Genomic DNA, 15,509 nt, shown 5'->3' on the forward strand with positions numbered 1-15,509 from the left:
AAATAATCCATCATATCACATCACATAACACATCTCCTAGGTTTAGATAACATAACAAAATCATCTCAGGAATACATTTCCTTACACAGGAATTATGGCACATCTACTACTATCCTAACATGTACGTATATGCATGTGTGCTTGCTTGACCGGCGCATGCATCACTGTAGCAGCCAAGCAAGTAGGCATCTTTGACGTCTACTCACAGCTTTCCTCGCACCGGAGAAAGAATCAAAACAAAAAATATTAGTAACTTTAAATCAGAAAGTATATCCACATCACATCACACAGAAGCCAAATACTATGAATTGATGATTAGTAGACACGGACATGATTCAGCTACGTAATGGCTACCACAAGCAAGTGACAAGTGTGTAAGCAAGCTGCTAGTGTACACAAGGTGATTGAGCTCCTGCTGTTTAGTACGCATACACGGTAGGCTACTGCTGCTAGTGTTCTAAACCAACAGAGCATGCTATAGGAGCAGAAAATAGGGAGCTAGGGCTAGAAGATGGAGCCGACTCACCAGAGAGCTTGTGGTCACCGCCGTACAAAGCCGCCATCACGCCGGTCGCCTCAAGAAGCACCACCGCGCCGGAGACGGTGCCAGACGTGTGCAAGAGCAGAGCACCTGCTGCATCCATTTCCAAATAGAACAAGAACAAAAAATTAGGAAGGGCTGCAAACAAATTAGGAAGGGTTTCAAAAAAGGACAGTTATTTAGAATGACAACAGAAATTCAGCTAGTACCATGCTTTTCCTTCTCCAGCTAGTTAAAATGAGATACTCATTCATACAAGAAAACATAGGCACAATATGAATTCATTGCACAAGTGCAAGTCATGCAAAATACTTCACTGCAACACATTGCGCCTAAACTTCCATAAGATATAATTGATAAAAATCAGTTTACTACTACTGCCATTGGAAAACAGGCACTGAATTGAGCGGTAATAGAGATATATTTGATAAAAATCAGTTTGCTGCTACTGCCATTCAAAATCTAACTAACCAACTGGTTCGAACACTAGGCAAAGTAAGACAAAAACAAGTAAATCGGCACTGAATTGAGCGGTGACAGAGAGGGGAGGGGAGACGTGCAACTTACAGCATCACTCATGGACTTCCACTTCTCACCACCGGCCTTGCCAATCTGCAATTCAACCAACCTAAACCATATCAGGACACAAAATTCACAAGGAAACTCATCTCGCAGCACCACCAGTTCGAACAAACAATGAGACAAAGGCGGATGGGGGACGCTTACCACGGAGACCAGCTTGACGCCGGGGTGCTTCTCCTTGTACTCCTTCCTGAAGTTGTCCCTGCGAAGACGAAACACGCACCAAATCCTCGGTCAGGACGCGACGCCACACCACAGAAGCAACACGAATCGAACCAGGAACCAAGACTGGGACTCAAATGAAGATGAAGAAAGCGCTCGGGGCGTGTGGGCTTGTTGGGGTCCTTCTCAGCCTTGATCTTCTTCACCGCAAGCCTGCGCCACCACAACGGAAACAACAACAGCAAACCAAACCGAGTCAGAACCCGACGTGAAATAGCAGCAGCCACTACGGGAAACAAAAACGAGACAGGGAGACGAGGGAGGGAGGGGTCGGGACCTGGAGTTGCCGGCGCGGGAGCCCGCCTTTGTTAATATGTTAAAGAAAGTTGATTTGCCAACATTGGGTAACCCCACCTACATGAAACATCAATAGTAAACTTCATATATCCTCTTGTTCCTCTACTTGGCAACAGCAGAATAGTGCGCCGATCATCTTGTGCACGAGGAAGTCCTTGTCGTCCACCGCCAAGCAGCAGGATGCTGGTGGAGCATCCCTCACCGAGCCTACAGGAAGTTTTGCATATAGTTAGAAAACCTGGAAACGTACAGGATGGACTACCATAACATAGCATTGAAGAAAGGAAAGCCCACAGAATGAAAACTGGGTCGCTAACTTGACTATCTTCCCCTCCAATTTGTTTTGGATGAGGAATTACCTTAATATATGGTGCTGCAGTACACCTATTTTTCTAAATGAAATTAAGCCTACCACTTCCTGCTCTCAGATTTCAGTTCATTTCTAAACTCTGCATTCTATTTATACAAGCACATCTAATATTCTACTATATATGCTAGATTATTGTTACCTTACTAAGCTCTTAATTATTATTAGTTTATAATGGAAATAAAGTACCCTAATGCATCCCCTATTAAATGACATTACAAACTGCAGTGTGCATGTGTACTGATATGTTTACCCACATGTTGTGAAGCATGGAACATGACAAGAGAAATGCAAAGGATGCCCAACAGAACTCTTGCTCCATGGCATTATTTCTAATATAGTTGCAGACTTGGGAGTCCCACGTAGCTAAACCTTTTGTACATCATGATTTAATAAATAAGCTGAACGTCCTTTTAACCTACTAATGAACACTACATGGGCACTATTCAAATCTAGAGTCAAAACAGAAGGCACTAATTAATTCCTAGGATTGACAAATGTAAACCAGCGACAAAAGTAAAGAGTGCTACATCTAAAACCTGCTGATGTCTGCTACAATGAATTCAATATGGAAAGTACCAACAAAATGGCAGTATCCTCTCACATAATTCAGACAACATGTATAGGATAATGTAGCAGTACATGTGTGTGAACAGAAACCAAGTTCATTATGGAAAGTACCTACAAAATGGCAGTAAAAGGTTTTTCAGTATTATGTTTAGTAGCACAGGCAGCAAGTCGATCAGTCCATTTTTCAGTTCAGGGAAATTCAAGACAATTTAGAAATGCCTAATTATTTTATATCCACTACAGAAGAATTGGCAGATTATCCTCAAACTGCATTCTTTACTGTAAGAGGGATGCTTCACATGAACTAAACCATCTACCATCCAATCCAAGTCGGTCACATTTAAAAAAAAATCCAAACTGAATGAAACTACAGCGGACCGAGTTAATTCACTTCAATTGCATCTGCACAAATTACATATACTACTAGTGCTGGTACCAAAGGAATGCAGGGGAAAGAACCGAGAAAGATGTCGAACCTGCTTGTTACTGACGGCGTCGACGATTCGGTCCTTGAACTCTGGAACTCTGCGGCAAAGACCGCATCACGGGTCAACGCCCCTGTGAACAAGAGGGCTCTCGTTCTTGTTACAGGCCCCTCATCATTGTTTTCATCGTCGACGTCATCCATGGAGGTTGCCTGCATGGAAACTTGTAGCATTAGGAGAGAACACACACAGGGAAGGACGAAACTAACACCAGACCTAAGGGAGAATGTACACTCATACTAGAAAATGAATAGCATTCTTGCAGGCTGGCAACTAAACATTGTGTGTGGGTAAGGTATATGTAAAGGACAACTTATAACCTGTATGTATGCATCACTTCCATTCGTATGTGCTAAGGCCAATTCAAACCCCTGAGACTAGCGGCATTGAATCGTTTTATAGGGTAGAATCATTGTCCCAGATCTGAATTTTAGATGCTATTATAACGCGAAATTGATTTTGGGTTTGGCGTGTGTGACACTAACTGCTGCTGAAAAACTGGCCGTGGCCATGGTGGTTAATGCGAACGAAGATGGGCATGGAGGGGACGAGGGGCAGGGACTTACTACTTCGATGTCGATCCTGTAGACGATGTGCAGCACAGCAGCTTCTCCTTGGCTGGCCCCCTTCCTTCACAAGCTGAAGCAGACTATACTATAGCAGATCAGAGTGAGCAAACTGCAGAGAACGCAGGAATCAGATGCGGGATGAAGGAAACCAGAAGAAGGAGAAGAAGAAGAGAAAGGGATTCATAGCTAGCATACCATAGCCTCTCCTTGTGGACGTTGCATTGCTGATCTTGCTCTTGGAGAAGAGGGTGCTGACGATCCAGAGCTCGATCGCCATGGCCGCTCGCGCACGGGCTAGGGTTTGAGGCGCGAAGAGGGGGAGGGAGGGAGAGCTGTGGAGGTGGAAGGAGGAGGGTGTGGTGGCTGCGGGGCTCCTCTCCTCGGCCGCGGTTTGGGCGTGGTGGCGGCGTGGATGCGGATGCGGAAACGCCGCACGGTGCGGATCTGGCCCATGGAGGGGAGGGGAGGGGAGTGGAAAGGAGGGGGCACCGGCGGGGAGGAAGTTGGAGAGGAGCGCGGGCGGGAGGAGCAGGTCGAGGAGGATGATGAGAAGCCCGATGTGAGCCTGAGCAGAGGCGCATGGACGAGGAAGGGGCGGAGGCGTCGGCGAGGAGCCAGCAAAGATGGCGGTGGAGGTGCGGCACCGAGGGCGGGACGAGCGCGGCGGCCATGCGATGGAGGGCGCCGACTGAGGCCTCCGGGACGGGCGGAGGAGCGGGTAGTGGTGCGCGGGCGTGGGCAGCGGTGTCGGATCTGAATCGGCGGGGTGGCGGCGGCGATGTGGGAGAGGGAGCGCGTGAGGTGGATCTGGAGCGCTAGGGTTCGTGGGGTGAGAGGGTGAGGGAGTTTTCTTTTTTCTTTTTCTTTTTTGAGACAAATAGGGGGAGCGGGGTGAGGGAGAAAGGACTGCCGTCCGATCCGAGAGCATCCGACGGTGTTTGAGCACGATCCGCGTGACATGTCCATGGACCAATCAGAATCCAGTACACGTTATGACCTTCTAAATTAGTCGTAATTGCACGGAAAATTCATTTTTCATTTTTGAGTGCCCGAAAAGAGGTTTTTTTGTGAAGGACCTACCAAATATTTGTTGCAAAATTTTACTAAATCAATTTCTAAAATACTAGGACATATTTGATGCACGATTGACCAAATGGTTGGGTGTAAAAAGTTTTGATCCACCTCTCATGAAAAAGACAAATTCCCGCCGATTCAGTTGGAAGCGGGTCAAATTTGAACTGTAGCTACCTCGTAGTTTGCTCTTTATTTTTTCCAAAAATCATTTCTAGGTACATAAGTATCTATTTAATCAGAGAAACACCAAAAAAATTCCAAGAATCAACCACTAGCTAGGAACGGTCAGTCCCGCCGTTTTGACCGCATTTTGAAACGGGCATAAAAAATTCAAAAAAATCGAAAAATTGGGAAACCATCGCATTGTGTCATTATATGTGGCCAAGTTACCAGGAAAAATAACAAACTTGTAATACGGCAATTATTTTAAAAAAGTGTTCTGAGAAATGAGCTATCAAGTGTGAAGATTCATGGCTTTCAAGCCAAATGATTAATCTTATGGCCACATTCATGGCATAGTTTGTTCAAATGATCTCATATTGTGCACAAGGGTGCATATTGGAATGGCAAACAATGTTGCGTAAGGAAGTTTTCATTTTCTTTGCACGGAAAAACCATTTTCCATTTTTTGAGTGCCCAAAAGGAGGTTTTTTTGTGAAGGACCTCCGAAATAATTGTTGCAAAATTGGACCAAATAAATTTTCTAAAATACTAGGACATATTTAATGCACAATTTACCAAATGGTTGGGTGTAAAAAGTTTTGATCCACCTCTCGTGAAAAAGAGAAATTCCCGCCGATTCAGTTGGAAGCGGGTCAAATTTGAACTGTAGCTGCCTTGTAGTTTGCTATTTATTTTTTCCAAAAATCATTTCTAGGTACATAAGTATCTATTTAATCATAGAAACACCAAGAAACTTCCAAGATTCAACCACTAGCTAGGAACGGTCATTCCCGCTATTTTGACCGCATTTTGAAACGGGCATAAAAAATTCAAAAAAATCAAAAAATTGGGAAACCTTCGCATTGTGTCATTATATGTGGCCAAGTTCCCAGGAAAAATAACAAACTTGTAATACGGCAATTATTTTTAAAAAGTGTTCTCAGAAACAAGCTATCAAGTGTGAAGATTCATGGCTTTCAGGCCAAATGATCAATCTTATGGCCACATTCATGGCATAGTTTGTTCAAATGATCTCATATTGTGCACAAGGGTGCATATTGGAATGGAAAACAATGTTGCCTAAGTAAGTTTTCATTTTCTTTGGACGAAAAAACCATTTTCCATTTTTCGAGTGCCCAAAAGGAGGTTTTTTTGTGAAGGACCTCCCAAATAATTGTTGCAAAATTGGACCAAATCAATTTTATAAAATACAAGGACATATTTAATGCACAATTTACCAAATGGTTGGGTGTAAAGAGTTTTGATCCACCTCTCGTGAAAAAGAGAAATTCCCGCCGATTCAGTTGGAAGCGGGTCAAATTTGAATTGTAGCTGCCTCGTAGTTTGCTATTTATTTTTTCCAAAAATCATTTCTAGGTACATAAGTATCTATTTAATCAGAGAAACACCAAAAAAATTCCAAGATTCAACCACTAGCTAGGGACGGTCATTCCCGCCGTTTTGACCGCATTTTGAAACGGGCATAAAAAATTCAAAAAAATTCAAAAAAATTGGCAAACCTTCGCATTGTGTCATTATATGTGGCCAAGTTCACAGGAAAAATAACAAACTTGTAATACGGCAATTATTTTAAAAAAGTGTTCTCAGAAACGAGCTATCAAGTGTGAAGATTCATGGCTTTCAAGCCAAATGATCAATCTTATGGCCACATTCATGGCATAGTTTGTTCAAATGATCTCATATTGTGCACAAGTGTGCATATTGGAATGGCAAACAATGTTTCCTAAGTAACTTTTCATTTTCTTTGGACGAAAAAACCATTTTCCATTTTTGGAGTGCCCAAAAGGAGTTTTTTTTGTGAAGGACCTCCCAAATAATTGTTGCAAAATTGGACCAAATCAATTTTCTAAAATACTAGGACATATTTAATGCACAATTGACAAAATGGTTGGGTGTAAAAAGTTTTCATCCACCTCTGGTGAAAAAGACAAATTCCCGCTGATTCAATTGGAAGCGGGTCAAATTTGAACTGCGGCTGCCTCATAGTTTGCTATTTATTTTTTCCAAAAATAATTTATAGTTACATAAGTACCTATTTAACCATAAATACATGGTTTGGTGGCGATACGTCGAGGTTTGGGCGGTGGCCGAGGGCCCCAACTCTAGAGCGCGTAAACTCGCATGCCCGCCGCGAGGTCACCATGTGGCCGTGGCGTTGCCATGTGTTCTGGGCGGCCTATGCATGTCTAGTGGGTTAGGCACTACCCAGGTAGGTGCTAGGAAGAAAATTAAAACATAAGATTCTCACGAGGAGACCGATCGATGCTCAAACATGAATTAGCAGCCAAGTGTTTGATTAACGGTACGGGAAATGTACATGGCTAATGGGCGTGAGTTTTGGCTGAGGATGATCAGTTACTAAGAAGACCGTCTTCACAAATCTTCAGCTCAAAAGGAGGAGCCTAGGTGGTACTTGATTTGCGAAGTACCACACTGGACATAACTACGAATGTTGAAGCTCGGCTCAAAATAATGAAAGGATTGAGCTGGCATTTGGTGGAGGATGGTTATTTGGGCATAGGAAAGCACTGTAGAAAATGGATACTATTTGGACATGCCAAAGTGGCACTTCCTTCACAAACTGTTGCTCTGAATAGAATAGGAAAATGAATATTTTTGAATAATTTTTGAACTAGGCAAGGAAGGTTTTTACATATTTGACGAAGATATGACCCAAAGAATTTATGAGATTTTTTTGGGAATTTTGGGAATGACAGAAATATAGGTTGCTTCACAACCTAGGGCAAAAATTGCCACATGGACATGACACATAGGCAAAACTGATGAGGTGGCGCCTAGTCATAGCAAACCACCACAATTTACAAGGCTGTGACCATCTATATTGGTCGTTAATACCTAGAAATAAGGCAGCGGACTAGCGTTGTTTGCTTTATGACCATTTCATGTAAGGAAATTACGACCTTTCTGACCAAAATGGTCGCAATGGTTTAGGGTTTGGAGCCCCCCGAACAGCTTTTGACCAATTGGTCTGAAATGGTCATAGATCTATGACCATTTCTTCCAGGGTCACTGACAGAAGGTCACTAGTTGACATATTTCTTATAGTGAACGTTGCAGAAAATAAAAAATTTCCTACGGTTTCACCAAGATCAATCTATGAGTTCATCTAGCAACGAGAGAGAGGAGTGCATCTACATACCCCTATAGATCGAGAGCGGAAGCGTTCAAGAGAACGGGGTTGAGGGAGTCGTACTCGTCGTGATCCAAATCACTGGAGATCCTAGCGCCGAACGGATGGCACCTCCGCGTTCAACACACGTACGGTTGGGAAGACGTCTCCTCCTTCTTGATCCAGCAAGGGGGAAGGAGAGGTTGATGAAGATCCAGCAGCACGACGGCGTGGTGGTGGATGCAGCAGCGATCTCGACAGGGCTTCGCCAAGCTTCTGCGAGAGGGCGAGGTGTAGCAAGGGAAGAGGGAGGCGCCAAGAGCATGGGTGTGGCTTCCCTCCCTCCCCCCTCTTTATATAGGGCCCCTAGGGGGCGGCCCTAGGAGATGGGATCTCCTAGGGGGGCGGCGGCCAAGGGGGTGCCTTGCCCCCCAAGGCAAGTGGAGGCGCCCCCACCCTAGGGTTTCCAACCCTAGGCGCAGGGGCGGCCAAGGGGGGGCGCACCAGCCCACCCGGGGCTGGTTCCCCTCCCACTTCAGCCCATGGGGCCCTCCGGGATAGGTGGCCCCACCCGGTGGACCCCCGGGACCCTTCCGGTGGTCCCGGTACAATACCGGTCAGCCCCGAAACTTTCCCGATGGCCGAAACTCGACTTCCTATATATATAATTCTTTACCTCTAGACCATTCCGGAACTCCTCATGACGTCTGGGATCTCATCCGGGACTCTGAACAACTTTCGGTTTACTGCATACTCATATCTCTACCACCCTAGAGTCACCGAACCTTAAGTGTGTAGACCCTACGAGTTCGGGAGACATCCAGACATGACCGAGACGCCTCTCCGATCAATAACCAACAGCGGGATCTGGATACCCATGTTGGCTCCCACATGCTCCTCGATGATCTCATCGGATGAACCACGATGTCGAGGATTCAAACAACCCCGTATACAATTCCCTTTGTCAATCGGTACGTTACTTGCCCGAGACTCGATCGTCGGTATCCCAATACCTCGTTTAATCTCGTTACCGGCAAGTCACTTTACTCGTACCGTAATGCATGATCCCGTGACCAGACACTTGGTCACATTGAGCTCATTATGATGATGCATTACCCAGTGGGCCCAGAGATACCTCTCCGTCATACAGAGTGACAAATCCCAGTCTCGATTCGTGCCAACCCAATAGACACTTTCGAAGATACCCGTAGTGCACCTTCATAGTCACCCAGTTATGTTGTGACGTTTGGTACACCCAAAGCACTCCTATGGTATCCGGGAGTTGCACAATCTCATGGTCTAAGGAAATGATACTTGACATTTGGAAAAGCTCTAGCTAAACGAACTACACGATCTTTGAGCTATGCTTAGGATTGGGTCTTGTCCATCACATCATTCTCCTAATGATGTGATCCCGTTATCAGTGACATCCAATGTCCATAGTCAGGAAACCATGACTATTTGTTGATCAACGAGCTAGTCAACTAGAGGCTCACTAGGGACATGTTGTGGTCTACGTATTCACACGTGTATTACAATTTCCGGATAATACAATTATAGCATGAATAACAGACAAATATCATGAACAAAGAAATATAATAATAACCCTTTTATTATTACCTCTAGGGCATATTTCCAACAACGGTTGCACGAGTCCACGGAGGGCTCCACCACGAAGGGCCCACGAAGAAGCAACCTTGTCTATCCCACCATGGCCATCGCCCATGAAGGACTTGCCTCACTAGGGTAGATCTTCACGAAGTAGGCAATCTCCTTGCCCTTACAAACTCCTTGGTTCAACTCCACAATCTTGTCGGAGGCTCCCAAGTGACACCTAACCAATCTGGAAGACACCACTCTCCAAAAGGTAATAGATGGTGTGTTGTTTATGAACTCCTTGCTCTTGTGCTTCAAATGATAGTCTCCCCAACACCCAACTCTCTTTCATAGGATTGGATTTGGTGGAAAGAGGATTTGAGTGGAAAGCAACTTGGGGAAGGCTAGAGATCAAGATTCATATGGTAGGAATGGAATATCTTGGTCTCAACACATGAGTAGGTGGCTCTCTCTCAGAAAATGAGTAGTGGAAGTGTAGGCACGTTCTGATGGCTTCCCTCACGAATGAGGAGAGGGTGGAGGGGTATATATAGCCTCCACACAAAATCTAACCATTACACACAATATACCAAACTCAGTGGGAACGAATCATAAAACTCGGTCGGACCGATTCAGTGCATTAAGTGACCGTTAGGAATTTCGGTGGGACCGACATGTCAACTCGGTGGGACCGATATCATTAGGGTTAGGGCATAACATAATATCAGTTTGACCGATTACACAAACTCGGTAAGACCGACTTTGGTAATTAGCTAACCAGAGAGTTGGTCAGGCAAACTCAGTGGGACCGATTCGCTCATCTCGGTTGGACCGAAACGTTACGAAAGGGAAACAGAGAGTTTACATTGCAAACTCGGTGGGACCGATCGCTCATCTCGGTTTGACTGAAACGTTACGAAGGGAAAGAGAGAGTTTATAATCCCATCTCGGTGAGACCGAGATCCCTATCGGTGAGATCAAAAATACTAGGGTTTCTGGCAGTGGCTATGTCAAATGAACTCGGTGGCACCGGATGAATCAAATCGGTGGGGCCGAGTTTGACTTTTGGTTTGGGAGATATGTGGATGTGAGAAAGTGGTTGAGGGCTTTGGAGCATATCAGTAAGCATCATGAGAGCAAGCAAGCCATTAAGCAACACCTCATCCCCTTTTAATAGTATTGGCTTTCCTATAGACTCAATGTGATCTTGGATCACTAAAAATAAAATTTAGAGTCTTCAACTTTGAAGCTTGAGCCAATCCTTTGTCCTTAGCATTTTGAGGGGTCCACAATCCTAATCCATGCCATGCCAACCATTGAACTTTCCTGAAATATTTATCTTGAAATGGCATTAGTTCAATGAGCTATATGTTGTTAGTCATTACCAAAACCATCCAGGGATAGTTGCACTTTTATCCCTCCTCTCCCTTGTCCGACCACCGCCCTGCTCCCTGCTCCCTCCTCTCTCCGCCCTTCCCCAGCCGCCCGAAGCCCTCACTCCTCCCTCCTCCTCCTCCTCCCACTGCCCTCCTCTCTTTCTATAAAAATTTAGGTATAAATTTTTTTGGTACAAGAATTTAGTAATAGAAATTGTTAGGTAGTGAAAAATGAGGATAATAATGTTCTTAGGGTTTAGGAAACAAATTGCAGACAACTGAAAATTTTATTTGGAATCAAAATGGATATTTACTTGATAGCTTATGGAGTTTCACTAAGTCCTAAGATGACGATAATAATGTTTTTATTTATATTTTGTTTTTGCAGAAATAAAGGAGCCCCTACATCATCTCCGCCGTCGTCCCCGTTACCGACCCCCTCTGACCTCGAGGTGAGACCAGCCACCCCATGTTGTTAATTTAATTTAGGTATTTTAGGTGTTTGATCTTAGAATGCTCATATGATGTAGATATAAATATGTATATCTTGTGTTGCTCAAATAGGATATGTGCTTGCTCAAGTGGCCGGCCATGTTTGCAAGTTACACCTCTGACTAATTTATTTTATGATTTAGTTTTGCTTATTGAATGCTCAAATTGGAGAACTACTCCTATTTTGAATGCTCAAATTGGAGAGCATTATTTTCAATATTATTTTGTTTTTGCAGCCAAATCTCCATGTCGCCGTCGCCGCCGTCCCCGTCACAGGCCCCCTCCGACCTCTAGGTGAGACTAGCCAAATATCCATGTCAATATGAGTCCTATAATACATACCGATGTATGCGGTCCGATGAGTATTGAGGCACGCGACGGGTATCGTTATTTTCTAACCTTCACAGATGATTTGAGCAGATATGTGTATATCTACTTAATGAAACACAAGTCAGAAACATTTGAAAAGTTCAAAGAATTTCAAAGAGAAGTGGAGAATCGTCATAACAATAAAATAAAATTTCCACGATCTGATCGCGGAGGCGAATATTTGAGTTACAAGCTTGTCCTTCATTTAAAACAATGTGGAATAGTTTCACAACTCATGCCACCTGGAACACCATATCGTAATGGTGTGTCTGAACATCGTACCCATACTTTATTAGATATGGTGCAATCTATGATGTCTCTTACCGATTTACCATTATCGTTTTGGGGTTATGCATTAGAGACAACTGCATTCACGTTAAATAGGGCACCATCTAAATTCGTTGAGATGACACCATGTGAACAGTGGTTTGGCAAGAAACCTAAGCTGTCGTTTCTTAAATTTTGGAGTTGTGACACTTATGTCAAAAGGCTTCAGCCTGAGAAGCTCGGACCCAAATCGGAGAACTGCGTCTTCATAGGATACCCTAAGGAAACAATTGGGTACACCTTCTACCACAAATCCGAAGGCAAGATCTTTGTTGCCAAGAATGGAACCTTTCTAGATAAGGAGTTTCTCTCGAAAGAAGTGAGTGGGAGGAAAATAGAACTTGATGAGGTAATTGTACCTTCTCTCAATTTGGAAAGTAGCTCATCAGAGAAATCCGTTCCCGTGATTCCTAAACCAACTAGAGAGGAAGCTAATGATGATGATCATGAAACTTCATATCAAGTTACTACCGAACCTCGTAGGTCAACTAGAGCATAATCCGCACCAGAGTGGTACGGTAATCCTATCCTGGAAGTCATGTTACTAGCCCAAGGCGAACCTACGAGCTATGAAGAAGCTATGATGAGCCCAGATTCTGACAGATGGCTTGAGGACATGAAATCTGAGATAGGATCCACATATGAGAACAAAGTGTGGACTTTGGTGGACTTACCCGATGATCGGCAAGCCATAAAGAATAAATGGATCTTCAAGAAGAAGACTGATGATGATGGTAATGTTACTGTCTACAAAGATCGACTTGTCGCAAAAGGGTTTTTGACAAGTTCAAGGGGTTGACTATAATGAGACTTTCTCAACTGTAGCGATGCTTAAGTCCGTCCGAATCATGTTCGCAATTGCCACATTTTTATGAAATCTGGCAAATGGATGTCAAAATTGCATTCCTTAAATAGATATCTCTCAAAGGAGTTATATATGATGCAACCAGAAGGTTTTGTCGATCCTAAAGGTGCTAACAAGGTGTGCAAGCTCCAGCGATCCATCTATGAACTAGTGCAAGCTTCTCAGAGTTGGAATATACGGTTTGATGAGGTGGTCAAAGCATATGGTTTTATATAGACTTACGGTGAAGCCTGTATTTAGAAGAAAGTGAGTGGGAGCTCTGTAGCATTTCTGATATTATATGTGGATGACATATTGTTGATTGGAAATGATATAGAATTTATGGATAGCACAAAAGGATACTTGAATAAGAATTTTTCAATGAAAAACCTCGGTGAAGCTGCTTACATATTGGGCATCAAGATCTATAGAGATAGATCAAGACGCTTGATAAGACTTTCAATGAGTACATACCTTGACAAGTTTTTGAAGGAGTTCAAAAACGGATCAGTCAAAGAAGGAGTTCTTGCCTATATTGTAAGGTGTGAAGTTGAGTAAAGACTCAAAACCCGACCACGGCAGAAGATAAAGAGAGAATGAAAGTCATTCCCAAAGCCGTAGCCATATGTTCTATAAAAATATGCCATGTTGTGTACCAAACTTCTTGTGTCCCTTGCCATGAGTTTGGCAAGGGGGTACAATAGTGATCCAGGAGTAGATCACTAGACAATGGTCAAAATTATCCTTAATTACCTTAAAGAGGACTAAGGAAATGTTTCTCGGTTATGGAGGTAATAAAGAGTTCATGGTAAAGAGTTACATCAATGCAAGCTTTGACACTGATCTACATGACTCTAAGACTCAATATAGATACATATTGAACATGGGAAAAATTATCTAGAGTAGCTCCATGCAGAGCATTGTATACATAGAAATTTGCAAAATACATATGTATCTGAATGTGGCAGACCCGTTGACTAAACCTCTCTCACAAGCAAAACATGATCACACCTTAATACTCTTTGGGTGTTAATCACATGGCGATGTGAACTAGATTATTGACTCTAGTAAACCCTTTGGGTGTTGGTCACATGGAGATGTGAACTATGGGTGTTAATCACATGACAAGGTGAACTATTGGTGTTAAATCACATGGTGATGTGAACTAGATTATCGACTCTAGTGCAAGTGGGAGACTGAAGGAACTAAGCCCTAGAGCAATAATAAAGTTGTTGTTTTATATTTCCTTATTTCATGATAAATGTTTATTATTCATGCTAGAATTGTATTAACCGGAAACTTGATACATGTGTGGATACATAGACAAAACACCGTGTCCCTAGTAAGCCTCTACTAGACTAGCTCGTTAATCAAAGATGGTTAAGTTTCCAAACCATAGACATGTGTTGTCATTTGATGAACAAGATCATATCATTAGGAGAATGATGTGATGGACAAGACCCATTCGTTAGCTTAGCATAATGATCGTTCATTTTTATTGCTATTGCTTTCTTCATGTCAAATACATATTCCTTCGACTATGAGATTACGCAACTCCTGGATACCGGAGGAATGCCTTATGTGCTATCAAACGTCACAACTTAACTGGGTGATTATAAAGATGCTTTACAGGTATCTCCGAAGGTGTTTGTTGGGTTGGCATAGATCGAGATTAGGATTTGTCACTCCGAGTATCAGAGAGGTATCTCTGAGCCCTCTCGGTAATACACATCATAAGAAGCCTTGCAAGCAAAGTGACTAATGAGTTAGTTGCAGAATGATGTATTACGGAACGAGTAAAGAGACTTTCCGGTAATGAGATTGAACTAGGTATGAAGATACCGACGATCGAATCTCAGGCCAGTAACATACCGATAGACAAAGGGAATTACGCATGTTCTCATAACGGTTTGACCGATAAAGATCTTCATAGAATATGTCGGAGCCAATATGAGCATCCAGGTTCCGCTATTGGTTATTAACCGGAGACGTGTCTCGGTCATATCTACATGGTTCTCGAACCCATAGGGTCCGCACGCTTAACGTTCGATGACGATAGATGGGAAAATTTTGTTTTTGACACTCTAGATTTCGCCAATTTTTCTTATGCCACTCTAGATTTTGACATTTCACTTTTGCCACTCTTAGATTTTGACAATTATCACAATTGCCATTCCTGTGGCAAAAGCAAAAAATTTAGAGTGGCAATTGTGATAATTGTGAAAATCTAAGAGTGGCAAAAATTAAATAAAATTATTTTGCTTTTGACACAGAATGGAAATTGTGATAATTGTCAAAAGCTAATAGTGGCAGAAGTGAAATGTCAAAATCTAGAGTGGCATAAGAAAAATTGGCAAATTCTAGAGTGGCAAAAACAAAATTTATATGAGTTATGTGATTTGGTGACCGAATGTTGTTTGGAGTCCCGGATGAGACCACGAACATGATGAGGAGTCTCAAAATGGTCGAGAGGTTAAGATTGATA

The 15,509-nt window shown here is 43.1% G+C and overlaps 1 pseudogene; it reads right to left on the bottom strand.

Annotated features, from left to right (window-relative positions):
- Positions 1–255: 255 nt before the first annotated feature.
- LOC123067742 (uncharacterized) lies at positions 256–3,910 on the bottom strand (annotated as a pseudogene).
- Positions 3,911–15,509: the final 11,599 nt, after the last annotated feature.

Source organism: Triticum aestivum, chromosome 3B (assembly GCF_018294505.1).
Source record: "Triticum aestivum cultivar Chinese Spring chromosome 3B, IWGSC CS RefSeq v2.1, whole genome shotgun sequence".
NCBI classification, from domain to species: domain Eukaryota; kingdom Viridiplantae; phylum Streptophyta; class Magnoliopsida; order Poales; family Poaceae; genus Triticum; species Triticum aestivum.